Below are 17,549 nucleotides of genomic sequence, written 5' to 3' on the forward strand. Positions count from 1 at the left end.
CCTACATGTTTGTGGGTTTGTCAGGTGGATAATACCGAGAAGTGTGGCGTAACTTGCTTCCATATGTTAACATAGTGAGAGGAGTAGCTATTTTAATACGTGAAACCAGAGAGTGAAGTAAGGTCGCTTTCAACAATATTTCAGTTACACCACAGCGTACCATCTGATGTTGATCACTCTGGTGAAATCACTGATCATGGGTGCTGACACCCAGGACACAATCCGGCTTCATCTTACTCATGCTAGTAAATACCATATTTTACATCACAGCCATCCAAAGGTTAACAATAATACGACCATATATATTTCTTTGTCAGATGGATAATACCGAGGTGTGTTGAAGGACTTGTTTATATATACTGAGTCAAAACAGAAACTTCACATTCTTTCTTCAGGGCACTATAAAAGAACAAGAGATGGTAAGATGGTTAAATTGTTATTATTTCATTGCTGAGATCTGTGTGATGTACTCGATACACTGACAGTGCCATAATCAGTTCCATTAGGCTACACCGCCGTTCCAAAACATGGGTATACAGAATGTCAAGTCACAAGAATAGAAATGCGAAATTTCTCAGTTCAATATCGTGTATGGCCGCCCCGCGCATTCACCACTGACAAACACCGTCTCCTTATCGACTGCCTGATGCTTGTGAACACGTGGTTGGGGATTCTGAGCCATTGCTCTTGCAAGGCAGCGCCAAGTTCCCGCAAATTTTGAGGTTGGTTCCTAAGACCATGAAGCCTTCTCCCAAGTGCATCCCAAACGTGCTCTATTGGATTAAGGTCAGGGGACCTCGATGGCCAGTCCATGACGTTGATTCCAGCGTTTTGAAGGAAATTTCGTGTCAACATCGCGGTATGCGGCCGAGCATTATCATGCTGGAACTGTAGACCTGGGCCATGAGCCGCCATGAAAGGAACGAGTTCAGGGGTGAGCATCTGGTCGCGGTAAGAATAGGAGAATCCAGGCTGTCTGAGGCCTCAACCTGCTTATGTTACTTACGATGCAACAGAAAATAATCAGACTATTGTACAGTATCGGATATCATACATACACTGACTTCAGGATCGTCAATCTAACTTTAAAGAACGAATGAACTTTTGGTTTTTGTACTCTTTTAACCAGTACATATGAGGTGAGGTGAGGTGAAATTGGGTTTAATGTCGTACTTGAGAATAGTTTGCTCATATGACGACGTGCATGAGTGTGTATATGTATGTGTGGCTGCTTGTACTAGCCCAGACTGAAGCTGGTTTTATAGTGCTAGCCCACTGAGATACCATCCCGCAGTGAAGCATGAATACCCCACTCAGACACATTATACTGACTCCGAGCCGGCCAGTCCTTGTTGTACCCATTAATGCCGAACGCCAGGCAGGGACCAACATATTTTAACGTCTTTTGGTATGACACGTTCGGGGATCGAACCCGCGACCTTCCGCTCTCCGGGCGGACGCTCTAACCACTACACAACAGAGGCGGTCAGTACATATGAAAGACGTGTAGTTAGTCTTAAGCGGAACACCAAGGAAGCGAGGTTGTGGTCAAGTCCACAATAGTATTGTAAGAGTTACTATATTGACACCCACCTCGCTTCCAAGAGAGAAATTGTTATGTTAAACTATTGGCCATCAATCAAATACATATTTTACTACCAGTAGAAAGTAGTTATGATTTTGTAACTCGGTGTAAACAAACCTAAGTAGCATTTGTTCTCAGACTGGCGGATGTTCGCGACAGGGCGCCGCCATTTTAAATATCGTGACGTCATGGGCTAGAGTCTGTTAAAGAATTAATGAGATAATGGTTTGTTTTCATCAAGTTAAAAAATCAAAACTACTTTCTACTCGTAGTTAAATATGTATTTGAATCATAACCAAAAGGATTTTGCATGACACAACTTGCAACAATGGTTTCTTCCACTAATGAGCAATCAATCAATGTATTGGCGGCTAATCCTTTGAAAGAAGGACGTTGTTTGTACACAGACACTTTACGACAGGGTGCATTCAGTATAGTTGAGTAAATCACTATCTTTTAACAAATCCGCTGTGCAAGATAAAAGCAATTAATCAATCAGCGTGTTATCGGTTAATCCTTTGATCGATGTTTGTTTTTGTAACTCAGCTGATAATTCCTCTTGCTGCACTTCCATGCACATATCACATAACATGTAATCCACTCGCCGCATCAGACCTTAATTCATCATGATGAGTATCTACTCCAGACACGCGAAATGTCAAATGGGGACCTTTGTCGGGTAATCTGAGTGGTGTTACCACTAATTATACTTGATAAGTGAATGATGACAAATAGTGAGTTGGGTTTTACGCCGCTTTTAGCAATAATCCAGCAATATCACGGCGGGGGACACCAGAAATGGGCTTCACACATTGTACCCATGCAGGGAATCGAACCCGGGTCTTCGCCGTGACGAGCGAACCTTTTAACCACTAGGCAACCCCGCCGCCCCGAATGATGACAAATAACATGTGTAGGTTTACCACCAAACAAGGGTTAAAGCAAGAGAGTAGTAATCGCTGTATTGCATGCAAAACAAAATATGGGCCGACACAGTTTAGATGATACGAACTGAACTTCATTATTGCATAAGAAATGCATATAAGCATTTGCTGTGTACTTAGTTAAAAATTGTTATTAGCTATTTACCCAAGTAAATTTTCAGATTTGTCTAACAATGGCAAAGTGGGGTTGTTTAGTTTACGGTTTCAAATAAATCAAATGTGTGTTTTTAATATCATAGCAAAAAAAAGACATAATAATTTTACACGACATGATGAAATATCGAGGTAAAAACACAGAAATAGGATCAAATTGGATCAGTCATTATACCATCCAAGCATTAGAAAATCTGAAAAAGCGACACTGTTGGGATACATTATTACAATCAGACAAGAACTACCGGGGATATATTCAAATGACGGCATCTGATGGGCATCCACCCTTCCTAATGTCCCACTGCGATTTTGACGTAAGCGTTTATGAAATCAAGTTGAAACTAGGCAAAGCAGGTGACAAGATTAAATGACAGCAGATTGTTGAAACATCAAACTTTCATTTTTCACAACAATTGTCACGATTTCAAGTTTAGGCAACCCTGAAAACAAGATAGTCTGCCCTCGGAAACGTACATGAATTCTACATCGCCCCTCATATGTAAACCTCACATTACGTCACGGAGACACGCCCCTCTGATTGGTTGAAATTTCGTTCGCGGGAGAGAATTGTGCACTGTTGTCAAAAGGGTCGATTTAAGTTAATTAAAAGTTAAAATGAGTAGTTTAACGACGGGGTTCATTTATAACGATGCCAATAATTGATTTATGCATTTGTACCCCCCTAGAGTATATGTGATCTGTTTTAAATATGTTGTCTTGATGGTATTGTTCACATGAACAAGACGGATGAAAGATCTTGATTGTTTTCCGTATTATAAGTCAATATAGCTAAGTGGTATCGATGATGAAACAGTCAGGCAGTTATTAGGAACAATGTTAATTTCGTTTCTTACACACCCGTGGGTGAGAAACCCATGTGAGAAAACTGGTATCACACATATGTGTGAGATCGATTTCTAATCCCGTGATTGGCTACTCCATGGTGATGACCTAAGGTCAGGTTATGACGGACTACTTTCCTGATTAAACTTAATTGATAAGTTACTCGTGCTTCAATCGAACAGAAACCTGTTACTCGTGCCCAAAATACCCCTTTACACCTACCCATTATTTTCGCGATTGCAACATAAACAGGCATTTATACAATGAATCACAAGTAGAATAAATATAACACGAATCTATTCATTTTCTAATTCCTTTTATTAAAACTTTTGATTCCTAGTCATGAATTCAAAATGGCTCCAACAATCAGTGATACCTGTGTAAACAATTATGTGAAAATCACCGTTACAGATAAAGCCCTTGATTCCCTTCTAATATATTCAAAATGTACAACACTGGCACTTTTACTGGAGAGATGCGACAAGAGTCATGTGTTGTCTTGCAAAAATACCTGACACGATAACGTCAGTGCCTGTCCATTGTGAGATCGATTTGCCTCGTTGTTTCTTTGATGCATTGATGAAGAGGACCTAATTACACACACTCAAAAGTTTTGGCTCCGGACGATGGGAGAACATTGAACGTAAACTGGTACACAAGTACAGATCCCCAATGTGCAGATATACCCAAACAATCTTCCGATGACGACAACCACCAAGCGATAACGATGACGTCACTCGCTCAAATATTTTACGCTTGCAAGAATTAAAATCATCCACATTTGCATGGTAACATCATCGTTTTAGAGGGTTTAATTAATTTTCTGTGATCTTATCTAGTTATCATTATCACCATTGCCTTGATAATGCGAAGAGGTGGCAGAAACCTTTTTGTGGAGGGTCACCATAGGGATGAGTAGTGATTAGGAAGCCAAGTGACGTCACTCATTCATAAATGTGTTGTGTATTATTGCGCACCTGCAATGAGAAAACATGAAATATGAATCTATTCGATCATAAAATGGTGCGATTTTATGGTGTGTAAGAAACAGATTACTGTACTCGTGTCTGTCAGATACCATTTATCTTACAACTCGCTTTCGCTCGTTAAATACGTTTTGAAACAACTCGTTGTAAGATAAATGGTATCTGACAGACACTCGTTTAGTAATCTCTATTTATTACTCGCCCGTGTAAGATACTGCAGTGTAATATTTTTACAGTAATATTACACTAGTGTAATACCGCTAGACGTATGACGTCATAATTGGTTACAGTTATGACGTCACAATGCTAATACCTCTGTCACAAAGGTATTAGACATTGTTTGACTCGTGTAAAGCTGAGAGTCATCACACTACGTAGGCAGTTTTTATCAATTTATGTTGGAGAGTAATAAACAGGATACTAAACGACCTTCCGTGTAATACCATTTTTATTAAACGAGTTAAAGATTTGGTATAAAACGAGCGAAATATGCTGCATAGTTGTCACTTTCTTCAGGTTTGGTTATATTGTGTTACGTGTTGATTCCCAAGTTGAAACCAATAAAGTGATTCAGTTTACAAATAAACACAATTATGTCAGCAGGTTCAAGGTCAGTTGAAGGTTAAGGTCACGCGAATTTATACAAGAACAACTTTATGTCTAAAGGTCAAATTTTGTGTTTGAAAAGGAACGTTGTGAAATGTTGCTTCATATTCAGCAAAATTAATACTATAACATATCAAAAGTTTTATGGATAAAATTGCCCCTCTAAGTCTGTGTAACCTTAACGTAATTTTCCTCATTTCGCAGAAAAGAAAGCAGACAAAGAAACAAAGTCACAAATCTTAAATGAAAATTCAAACTTTTACGGAAAAGGTCGTTCCGTCACCCAATTTCATTGTAAAATCGAGTGTTCGCGTTATTGGCTTGGTATCCGATTTTCTGGTAACATCATTGGTGCCAGGGGCAGTGTCAGATCATGGGTGCCGGGGGCAGTGGCAATGTCAGTGGCAGTTGACTTGGTGGCAATTGTGTTGCTTCGTTTCCGCTGAACAGTAGAATACACTGTAGCGGCCAATTTTGTTGAAGTCCTCTAGTAAAGAAAATGAATAAAACATGTATGTCAAAGTGACAATGATATTATTTTTTTTCATTAGGAAAACGGTAGGACAAACGGTCTTAAACTCAAGAATGTTTAATTACAAAATTGTTGAGGTTAAGAATGATAAATTAAATTAAGGCACTAATGTACGACTATTGATAGCATTTTAGAAGTATTTGTACGTACGCACATACCTACACTAGACGCCAAAAGAAACGTTACCCTCCTACCTTTATGAATTACTAAAAAACTATCAAAGACATGTTAGAAGGTATTAGTTTACAAGAAAGCTTAACAACACAGCTTTATGCAGATCACGAAAAATAATTCTCAAATGCATTCATATTTAGGTGAAATGCATCTTTTTAAGAAGAGTTAAATTGTCCAATATTCGTCCATGTGGAAATAAACCAGTGATTTTAAAGTCCACAAGAAAGGTTGAAATAAAATTCTTCTTTGGGACAATGATAAACCATTTAGAGTCACCATTTTTCAACTAATGATCCCCAAAATAACTGTTGTAGAGTGTGTAAAATTGTAAAATAATCATTCTTATGATTTCGGTCTTTTAAAACATTTTCTGCTGATTTGTATTAGTGAAAACAAGTAAAACGTGTCTTTGATATTGTGAAAGAATCTAAAATTATCTTTGTTAACATTTTTGCTTGCAAAGTAACATTTGTTCCATTTTCTGTTTACACATAGCAATATCAATCGCCTAAACGCAGCAATATTCAAGCAGTATTTGCATCCATTTCACATGTAGAATGATTCTATAGAGTATGACGAGAGCCTAGAATACGTGACATGATACACAAGTACGAGAAATATGGCACGATTCGCAGCTGAAGAGAGAAAGAGTCATTGGGATGGTGCAGATGGGGTCGACATACAATGAGGTTGCCAACGCCCTCGGATGCCACCGTATAATGATTATAAGATTTATTCAGGGCTTCAGACAGACTTGGGTCACCATAGACAGCCAAGAAGTGGACGTACACGCATCACGCCAGCTGAAGATAGGTACCTCCGTCATTAAGGAAGGAGAGTAACGTTTCTTTTGGCGTTAAGTGTATTTAAGCTTCCCTTTAATGAAAATATTGGTGTTTTTATTATTCGTTAGAAATTTCCTGTGATACCGAGAGTATACACGTAGGATTCGCTAATCGTAATTTAATGTAATGTTGCTTGCGTCACAGGGACGTGTCACGCTTAGAAACAGCGTTAGAAAGACATATAGGTACATGGGATGTAACGACGGAACCACCCCCTCGTCAATCAAAGTTAGATTTCACCACGTAAACTACTTTTAAGGCGCCGTCGAGGCCTACGGATCGAAAGCGAGATGATTTCCCTACAAAATGAGCTATAAATGGTCACAATCGGATCATTATTTCAAAGGTTATACGCCACGACTCACCGAAAACAGCTACCTCCGCAATTCCAAGCCAAAATCATGGATCACCCAAGACAGCGAAAACTCACCTTTTAAATTCGTTTATTAATTCCAGCCACGTTGACAGCACCTATGTAGGGCTAGATTCGATCGGCAGCGGCATTCCACGTGTCTAAAAACTTATTGCAACATCTACAAATCATTTCCTCGACAGTAAGCAGGCACTTTCTCCAAATCATCGGCAATCATACTCTGGATATCGTGACTACCTTCCTGTCCGCTTTTCAGAGTGTAAGACCCCTCTGTTTGTTTTGGACACATCTTCTGTATATCTAAGTTGGTTGGGTCCTGAATCTTTGGGGAATATCAATGTTGTGAGTTCGCCCCACAGCGCAAAAACCTGTGCTCGTCTCCAAACCGGAGCACGAAGTTCAACCCTATGAGATACAGTAGAGTGTCCAGCAACTGCTGAGGGATGTCTTCCCCCAATTATAGTCCTCTTCTCCACAACTTATCCTCCTGTGCCTCCGTGATGATGCTTGCCTGCCGACACTCAATCCCAATACCCTGACGAGCCAGGATTTTCATTTTCGCATCTAAGACTTCCTGCATATCTTTCAAGTATGGTGAATAAAAAATGTTTATATCAATACCCTTTTTTCTGAGGTGATATTGGAGAGCTGTGATTATTTCATACAAAGTATTCCCCCGATACTGTTCCCCTTTTTGATTTTTGACTTCCGTTATGAACAATATCAAAGTCTTGTTAAGAGCCATTTCGTTTGACGCAAGAGATACAATATCTTGATGTTGGAGTGGGACATCTAGGTTTCGTTTTTGTCTTTCTATCACCCAGTTCCTGAAAATATTTACTGCCCATTTACTTTTATTCCGAGTGACTGGAGTCACAGAGTTGTACAATCTCAGCTTCTGAAAGGGGGTGCCAAAACGAAATTCTTCTTTCTTTTCAGATTCAAGTTTAGAAACAGTATTTAGCAAACAACTAGATGTAGGTTTTGATTCCAGTGTCCCATTTCCCCACTTTTCTTCCAATAATTGACTGGCTAAAAATAACTCTTTATCCCAATTGTCATCTGAGAGGACGTGGCTGTCATGAAGTTAATTATCTGAATCGCTAATTGAAAACTAATGGCAGTGTCCTTTATCCAAATTTAATCGAGAAATAATGTGCACTCTTTGGAAAAAGGAAAAGAAACGCATAAGCTATTTTAGATGATTTTTTTAGTTAGTTTAGAAGCAATTATTTCATGTAATGTCAATGGTAAAAATGTGAAAATTCATCTAGACATAATTCGCCAATACAACAGCAGCCTTTATTGTTGTGTTTCTGATTACTTCAGTCCAAGATGGCGTCAATATCAGTACTTTGTATGGCCACCACTAACAGCAGTTACTGATCGGCACCGTCTCGGCACAGACTGGATAAGTTGCTCTGGCGGAATTGTCACGCACGCACGCACGCACGCACGCACGCACGCACGTAAAACCATACTCAGTCAGTCAGTCAGTCCAGTGTTAGATGCGCTGTGAACACATCTTGCTATATATCGTTGCGACTTCCCTCTTACTATTGATTTTATGCTTCATTCAGAATTAGTCAGATTAAATGGAACAATACTGAAACCAGTGATGTATACATATTAACAACCCTTACAGAGAAAAATACCGGCCAATGTCTCTGAGGTCCGGTCTGCATGTGAGTCAGTGAATCACACCAACTGCACGTGATAGATGGACATGTGTTTATGTTTCATGTCACTGTTTTATTGTTCTATTTACAATAAATAGAAACGATAACAATGCTTATCTTCTAGGGAAGAATGGGAGTTGTCAGATTGCGTAACAAACAGGATGTAAAATGTCCTGCTATTTCTAGCCAAAACATTACGGCCTTGCGCGTCTGATAGAAAGGTCCGGCATTGGCATTCGAGTTGCGTCCATCCTCTGCTGGTTACCTAGCCATGTTGGAATTTCCGGTTACACAATGGCAGATTCTGCTGCAGGGCAGCCCTCGACAAATCGGTGACACTAATTCTTATCCCATATACCAATTATATAGCTGTGAATAGATCAAGGGCGGTGGGGTAGCCTAGTGGTTAAAGCGTCCGCTCGACATGCTGAAGACCCGGGTTCGATTCCCAACATGGGTGCAATGTGTGAAGCCCATTTCTGGTGTCCCCCGCCGTGATATTGCTGGAATATTGCTAAAAAACCCGGCATAAAACCATACTCACTCACTCACTCTGATTAGATCATATATCCCTGATCTAACAAAAATGGGACACACAAGAGGCAATAAAACCAACCATCGATTAAACCTACTTTAAAGGAATATAATTGTTGTAAACGTCCTTTCTTGTTAAACAAATTATTCGGAATGTCCGATGAGAGATATGTAACTGTATCTGTCATTGTATGGCTAAAATAACATACATTTTAGATAAACATGGGCATCGTGACACCTTTGGCATTTATGAAATTAAATAGATGAACTAGTGAAATACATATCAACTCACATTTTAGTTTCACAGGTGATCATGATCTGAAGACAAATGTCTTGCATGCTCCAGATAGAGAGAAAACATGTTCCCAGCCACGATATGCTTATCTGGCGATTCTTAATTTGTATCTATGTCTAAGCTTGTCTTGTAAGAAGTTGAAAAGTACTTATCGGTATGGGAAATATGACAGATATTTATCAACAAGAGGTGCTCTGCATCACTACTTTCAGGGTCTATATATACTGAAAGGCAAAAGAAAAGTCGTGATATTAGAAATGACATTTGAGTATCAATGGAGTATTTGAACCTATTTTTTTAAATATACACCAGAAGTCAAGTTTGAGGAAACATGAATCGTGGTCGTATAGCCTGCATTGCCCAATAAAGTATTGTTTGAGATTGAAGTTAGAAATGTTTTTGTTTTTTGGAGAGGGAAAAGTTCCCACAAACACAACATTGAAATCGAGATGCACGTGCATCATAAATGCATTCAGGCATAAATTGCCGGCTTGAATGGCAATCGTTCACTTGTTTTCTGAACACAGCAGCTATGACTAGGTTAACGAGAGATCAACCACAACAAGCTATTGGACGTCTGCACGCTGGTCAACATGCTCGAATCATTGCTAATGACTTCAGTTGCAGCGTACGAACGATAGAACGTCTTAGAGTGCGATACAACGCCACCAGCAGCACTGATGACCGTCCATGTAGTGGTCAACCCCGTGTAACAACACGTCGCCAGGACCGTCATATCGTCCATCAACACGTGCAAGACCTATTCGCAAGGGCCAGAGAAACAGCTTCGGTGACCATAGGAAACCACCAGCGACCAGTCAGTGACCTACCATTCGGCGACGTCTCCTAGCCAGGAACCTGTTTTGTCGATGTCCTGCCAGGAGACCCATATTCACCCAACGTCACCGCCGGGAACGTATCCAAGTGGACACAACAGCGGCAAAACTGTCGTGGGGGACAATGGAGAGGGGTTATCTTCTCTGATGAAAGTCGGTACTACATTTCAGTGGCGTATTATTTTAAAATAATAGGTTCAAATGTTCCATTGATACTTAAATGTCATTTCCAATATTACGACATTTCTTTTGCCTTTCAGTATTTTTATATATCACTATACTACAATCTGTAGGGAGTCAGGAGAGTGTCCACACTTCCTTCAAGTAAGTATGCTTCCCTTTATTACAATGGTCTATTTATCTTTCAACACCAGTTCTTACAATGTGCTAACTCTCACCCTAACATATATTTCCAGACAAACGTTATTGTGACACACACAACAAACAGAATCAGTGTGAAACGGCAAATGAAATGTTATTCAATGAGAAGACGTTGAGTCAGTCCTGCTTCTTCACAAGTGGGGTAGTACCGTGTGGTTAAAGTCCAGGTTAGCACCGATCCGTCATGATACCCCGGCGTCATGCACGCCTGTAACTTGCAATCGTGTTGTTTCTGAAAGTCTATGTCTTGCTGTGTCAAGAAACGATAATTGTTAGAACGGTCGTCTTTTAAATGCATACCTCAGTGTACATGACGACTTCGCAGAACGTTTCGAGATACTGCACGAAGCACTTGCTTTAAATGAATATTCCAGTATGCTGGGATCTAAACAATTTGTTTGATGGTGTAACCGTGAGTAGGACGCTAAGCTGTAGGCAAACGTGAACATCGAATAAAATATGCAAGCACTGAAGTACCCAAGCGACTGAGAATTGTTTACGTAATAACCAGGCGGAGATGATACATCACTCGACATAGATATAGAGATTACTAACCGAGTGTGTTTCAGTATCATAAGTATCATATATTAGGAATAAAACTTGTATTATGCGAGCCTTTGGCAAAGTGTCAGGCCTGCATCAATACACAAGGTTGACACACTCACTACTGAACTTGCTTGTGAACCACCACTTTTCATATGCCAGCTACGATGTCCTTCTGGACCGGTGAGCGTGACCATACCTAAAACACTTGTCTGTCCATGTGGTGACATTTCATTTGCTGTAGAAACGGTTAGCAATGATTCTGTTTATTTGTGTGTCACGCTGATTTTGCCTTTGAATATAGAAGTGCTCTCCGTATGTCTACAATACCTTTTGAATGTTTTACTGAAACGTCGAGTGTTAAAACATAAAATTGCCGCGTGACCTCTTTGGTGCCCCACTGAACCAAAAGAGAAACGTATCTAAAACCTGCTGTATTTGCAAAGTCAAAGAACATTTACATTTCACGACACGACTGGCTGGTTCCAATGAAGAGGTCAATCAAATTAAAAAATTCGAACAGAACGCAACTTTCCTAGGTTGAAGGATCGTCAAACCTGCTGAATAATGAAATGTGCTCATTTCGTAAAATGATTGGTCGAGATGCCAAAAGCTATTGCTGTGACATATGGCTGTAGCTGGCATGTAACATCCCCACCCTCTAATATAGTGTGATACCGATTGTTGTTCATCATTTTTATGGACATAACTGTTTGTAATCAGAAAGCACATATTTTCCCACAGGTATGGAACTGAGAACGCTACATTTCCTCCTGTCTTTGTCAATGCTATGTACCGGCACTCTCTCAACGCATGCAAAATATGGCTTCAAGGGTATTTTGCACGACAACATGAAAGAATATTTCAAGAGTTACATGGTGGGAAATTTCAAAGGAGTCACTGAACAGGAGTTTGACACCCTGAAGCTCAGCAAATGGATCAGTGAAGATGTTTCAAAGCGAGCAGATCTGCCCGTCTTTACGGGGATAAATAAAATTAAAGTTAGGATCATGATAAATCATTATGACGTGTTCAAAACCAATAACATCCTGAACACGATCGCACAAGCACAGGAATCCATTTTGGGAAGACGAGAAAATACAAATGAAGAGAGCCCTGACATTCTGGCATGGTTCCATGAAGCTTCAGATTTTCGACAAAAGATCAGTAGCGACATTGATTCGTTCTTCAAGTCATGGGACGATATTCTTAGCGCCTTACCTAACATGTGACGAATCACCCGAGGTACCGTTGTCAGCTCGGGGCGTATCTTTGCTTGGGGTGACTCCCGTTTTTATGAATCTGTTCTGGCCCTTCCGGTTTGACATGAATGTAATGAACCAACGTCTGGCTGCTTATGGTTTGACAAACAAAATTAAAACGGAAAACAACGAAACTTTAAAACTAGATTTTTTTTAGGAACTTCAAGATTTACAAGGCATGTATCTACCTGTAAAAGGAAACCAATTAACGTTTAGCTTTGGGGACGAAGATGTGGTAGAGGGATTGAACAGATCACGCCTTGTACCGCTTTCAAAGTCATATGTGAAAGCAACCGAGCACCTCTACACTAAGGAGGAACAAGAATATATACGACTACTGGCAACCGAGGCACTGAATTTAATAAACAAGACCCACGAAGAACTGTATAGCGCAATGGTTCAAATGATTTCTTGCATTGCCTTCATCAAGGATGAAGCTGCCAGGCACATTAGTGGGTCAGCTAATTCTGCCTTAGGGCTGATATGGTTGAATCCGCAAGAAGACTGGACAGTACCTGTGATGGCAGAACAACTAGGTCACGAGTTCATCAACACCAGTTTGTTCTATGCTAAGCTCGTCCACAGAGGCTACAAGAATATTTCACGCCTCTCAGAAGCCAAAGCAATGTCTTCCCTTAGACATGAGCCTCGAGACTACGACAAGTCTCTACATGCTGCCTATGTATCAGCTGGTCTCATCACTTTCCACACCAGGGCCGGTGTCTTCGACAGAGCTGCAGATCTTGTCCACACGTTGCCGGGGGCGGTGCAGGAACTGAACAGGGTCAATGCTGAGACTGACGTCCTGGATGAGGCTGGCCGAGCGATGCTGGACTTCCTTACTGACTATGTGTGTCTCACCCGCATATAATCTTGTTGAGTGTAGAGATTCCATTGTCAATAAATGTCAGCGACATGACCTACATGTTTGTGGGTTTGTCAGGTGGATAATACCGAGAAGTGTGGCGTAACTTGCTTTCATATGTTAACATAGTGAGAGGAGTAGCTATTTTAATACGTGAAACCAGAGAGTGAAGTAAGGTCGCTTTCAACAATATTTCAGTTACACCACAGCGTACCATCTGATGTTGATCACTCTGTTGAAATCACTGATCATGGGGGCTGACAAACCAGAATCCAGGACACATTCCGGCTTCATCTTGCTCATGCTAGTAAATACCATATTTTACATCACAGCCATCCAAAGGTTAACAATGATACGACCATATATATTTCTTAGTAACAATAAAACTTGCACCTAGGCAGAGTATCCAGAGTCTAATGATCTTCACCCTCAATGTTTATGTTGGTCTTCTTGTAACTTGAGAACTAATGTGAGATGAGAGGCAACATTCGGCAGGAGGATGAAGTCTAGAAATTTCTGCATTACTCTCCTAGGCCCCGATTTCCCGAAAAAACGTAAATCTGAGTTTTGACTTAAGTTAGAGTTTCACTCAAATTTGAGAAAATGCAGGAAAATGTATTTCCCAGAATGAACTGAAGTCGATGTGAAACTCATACACAGAAGACAATTTGAGTTTCGTGGATAGACTCCTTAAGTTTTTTTGGCTTTTTTATTTCAAAAATGCAGTTGAGTTAAAAATTCAGCTGTTTCAAATGCTCAAACTCAGTTTGAAATTTAAGTACAAACTTAAGTTTGTTTCTGGAAATCGGGGCCAGGCTGATGACCACCTGTATACCAGCAGTACTTTCCAGATCTTTCTGTCTAAATCATGTACAACTCTAAAAATTGCACACCAATGCGCATAACTGAATCTACAGGTGCAATACATTACAACTGAAACATTATCATACAATGAATAACAATGTCAACGTGTTCGCTGGAACATTGCGTCGTTTCTGATTGCATATTGTGGATGGCCGTACATGTGTCTGGGGACGAAGGAACACAGCTATGGTTCCCCCCACTATCCAGGAGATGGTTCCCCTTGGAGGACGGTATGGGGATGTACTTCTCTGGGTTGCAAGATGGACCTCATTACTATTCGTGGTAACCTCAATAGGTCTTGGTATCAACGGTATCTCTAGGAGATCCTTGAGAGGGTTGTTGTCCCACATTTTGATAACCATCCTATAGCCACAAGACCCACGTTTATCTATGGCAATGCCAGGCCTCACAGAGCAACGTGCTGTCACCCAGGTCTTGCAACAGAATGCTGTTGAGAACGTCCCATGAGTCTAAATCTCAATCCCATTGAGCATCTGTCATTTTAGGCCGTCGTGTTCGACAGAAAGACCCACATGTCATGGATGTCAATGAATTACGGGGAAAATTCTATGGATATACAACTTCTTTATTATTATTATGAGCGACATATCGGTGTAGCTTATCAAGCAAACGATGGTGTTACTAGCTACACCGAAACGTCGCTCATATCAAGAGTAAAGAAGTTGTATGCCCACAGAACTCTCAATATTGTTCATCGCATCTTCAAAACACCACTCAGAGATGTTCCCAATGAATTGACTGCTGCTTTGCATGAGGAATGGAACGGTATTCCTCGGAATCAGATCAGGAGGCTGATCCAAGGATTGACCCGAGGCCTCTGGAAACAGTTGTTGTGATCTGGGAAGTCTGTATTTGAATAGAAATCTCGACACATTTTGTGCACCTGTTCATTGAAGTTGCTCAGTCTGAGAAAATACGGGTGTTGTTGAATTAATTCCCATATGTATACATAGCAGATTCTGTGATAAAACTCTCAAGGTGTGGCGAGTACCAGTGTTGGAAACTGCTGCAAAGTTCACAATTCGATGGACTGTTCCAAGCATTTCAGTCCTGAACAGGTCCATATGGAAGCATCCATTATATTCACACAGCAACGATCCGTTTATACGAGGTTACCATTTCCTAAACAGCACATATTGCCCTGGAAGCATCCAGGTTCAGATTTACAGCAAATGGACGTAAGGCAGAAAGAACTCTCGACGGTTTGGGGGTTGTGGGTGGTGGTGGCGGTGTCTCGTCACGCCTAAACCTGAGTTCGATTCCCCCGATTAAAGGAAGCTCTGATTGGTCAGATGTAAGGTCGTTCTGGCGTAACGTGTAATGTCCTCAGGTGTGTGTCTACGTTGGCGGTTTATATTGGACTTCTTACCCTTTAACACAGTAAGATGGGACTCAAAAATCAAGCGCGATCAATTTGCGGTCGTCCGAACCAACCCGTGGAGGTCCGGGTTAGAACTGCTCTTCAGTAACATATGCTTGTCGTAAGAGGCGACTAACGGGATCGGGTTGTCAGGCTCGCTGACTTGGTTGACACATGTCATCGGTTCCCAGTAGCGCAGATCAATCCTCATGCTGTTGATCACTGGCTTGTCTGGTCCAGACCGCCCCAATATAACTGGAATATTGCTGAGTGCGGCGTAAAACTAAAGTCACTCACTTACTCGTCCGAACCATGGGAAGGACAGGAATTAGTAAAGGTTTACCTGAACGGGAACTTCGAGATCTAGATGTTACAATACTGTTAGAGACAAGATATTGCTTTTTACATCATGCACACTGTGAAAGGTGAAGCTGAACATTTTCCACTTCGTTCTAGAAATTATTACCTTTTCAAATTCGTCACCGCCTTCTCCAAACAAAGGTGATATTGCCTTGTAGTTTATTGAACCATAACGATGGGCATAATGATGCAGGACATACATCCTATAGTTTCACTGCGTGGATCAATACCCTGGGAACTTTATAATGAAATAATCAATCAAAACGAGCCCTAAATTTCTTTTAGACATTTTATTCATCCACCCTTGTTACAAAACTTTGACCTTCATGCCAGGGGAAGATCATTGACATAGAGGAAATCTTTTAGCATAACATTTGATGTAATCAGTACGTTACAGTTTACTTAGGAGGGATTTTAGTACAAATGATACACACACACGCACGCACGCACACACGCACGCACGCGCGCGCGCACACACACACAAAGCCCCTTTAATATCTGACATAAATATCAGATTATGTTTTTTGGTCTTAGACATGAGAAATACACAACAGAATAGGACATTTTACTATTGCTGCTCTTCTGAAGAAAAGATACAATATCCAAGACTGATGAAATTTATCAGCAGTAAAATTGCTTAAAGATATGTCTTTTTCTATTTTATATCTGACGAAAAGTTCCTTTGAAAATCTTTTAAACTGTGGTTTGCACTTCTGATGTTTACATTTGTATATGAAAAAATTGTTGATGAGACTAAAGAATATTTATCATTTGAAGAATTTAAAGAAAGGTACCACACTTCCACAATTTGTTTTGGGTTGTTATGGTATTGTTAACAGTATTAAAAGATATTTGAAGTTTCTTACTTTAGATAGAGGTCAATCTGACACTGTTTTAGATTATAGATGTACCCTGCAGAAGTTGCATAGTCAGAAATCAGGGGCAAAGCATATATATTCTGTACTGATATTCTGTGATTTAAAGACTAAAGGCCAGTTAAGTGGGAAGCATAGTTTAATAATCTTAATTGGAACAGTCTCTACTCTGAAATGATTGGAACAACACAAGAAGTTAAACTTCGTTGGTTTCAATATAGAATCAAACATATAATTCTTACAACCAATACTGACTTATTTAAACTGAAGTACACAGAGAATGATTTATGTACATTTTGCCAAACTGATAGTGAAACAATTACCCACTTGTTGTGGGATTGTAAGTTTATCCAGTTATTTTGGATTCTACCATGGCTACGTGAAATACTCGAATTTGATTGGTCAAGCCATAAAATCAGACGGTATCAATTTGGATTGAAAATGCGTCTGATTTCACGGCGCTTCACTGCGCACGTATACAACACTGCCGCACTACTTCAGCTTGGCCACCAACATGACTAATGTCAACACAACAGACGTGACGGAATTGCTGATGAAACATTTATTAAAACTCGAAAAATACAATTATACGATTTCTCCTCCACAATTATTAGGGGACCTCACTATCATAAT

This window comes from Haliotis rubra, unplaced genomic scaffold (genome assembly GCF_003918875.1).
Source record: "Haliotis rubra isolate DU_JTF1 unplaced genomic scaffold, ASM391887v1 Scf288, whole genome shotgun sequence".
Taxonomy (NCBI): Eukaryota; Metazoa; Mollusca; class Gastropoda; order Lepetellida; family Haliotidae; genus Haliotis; species Haliotis rubra.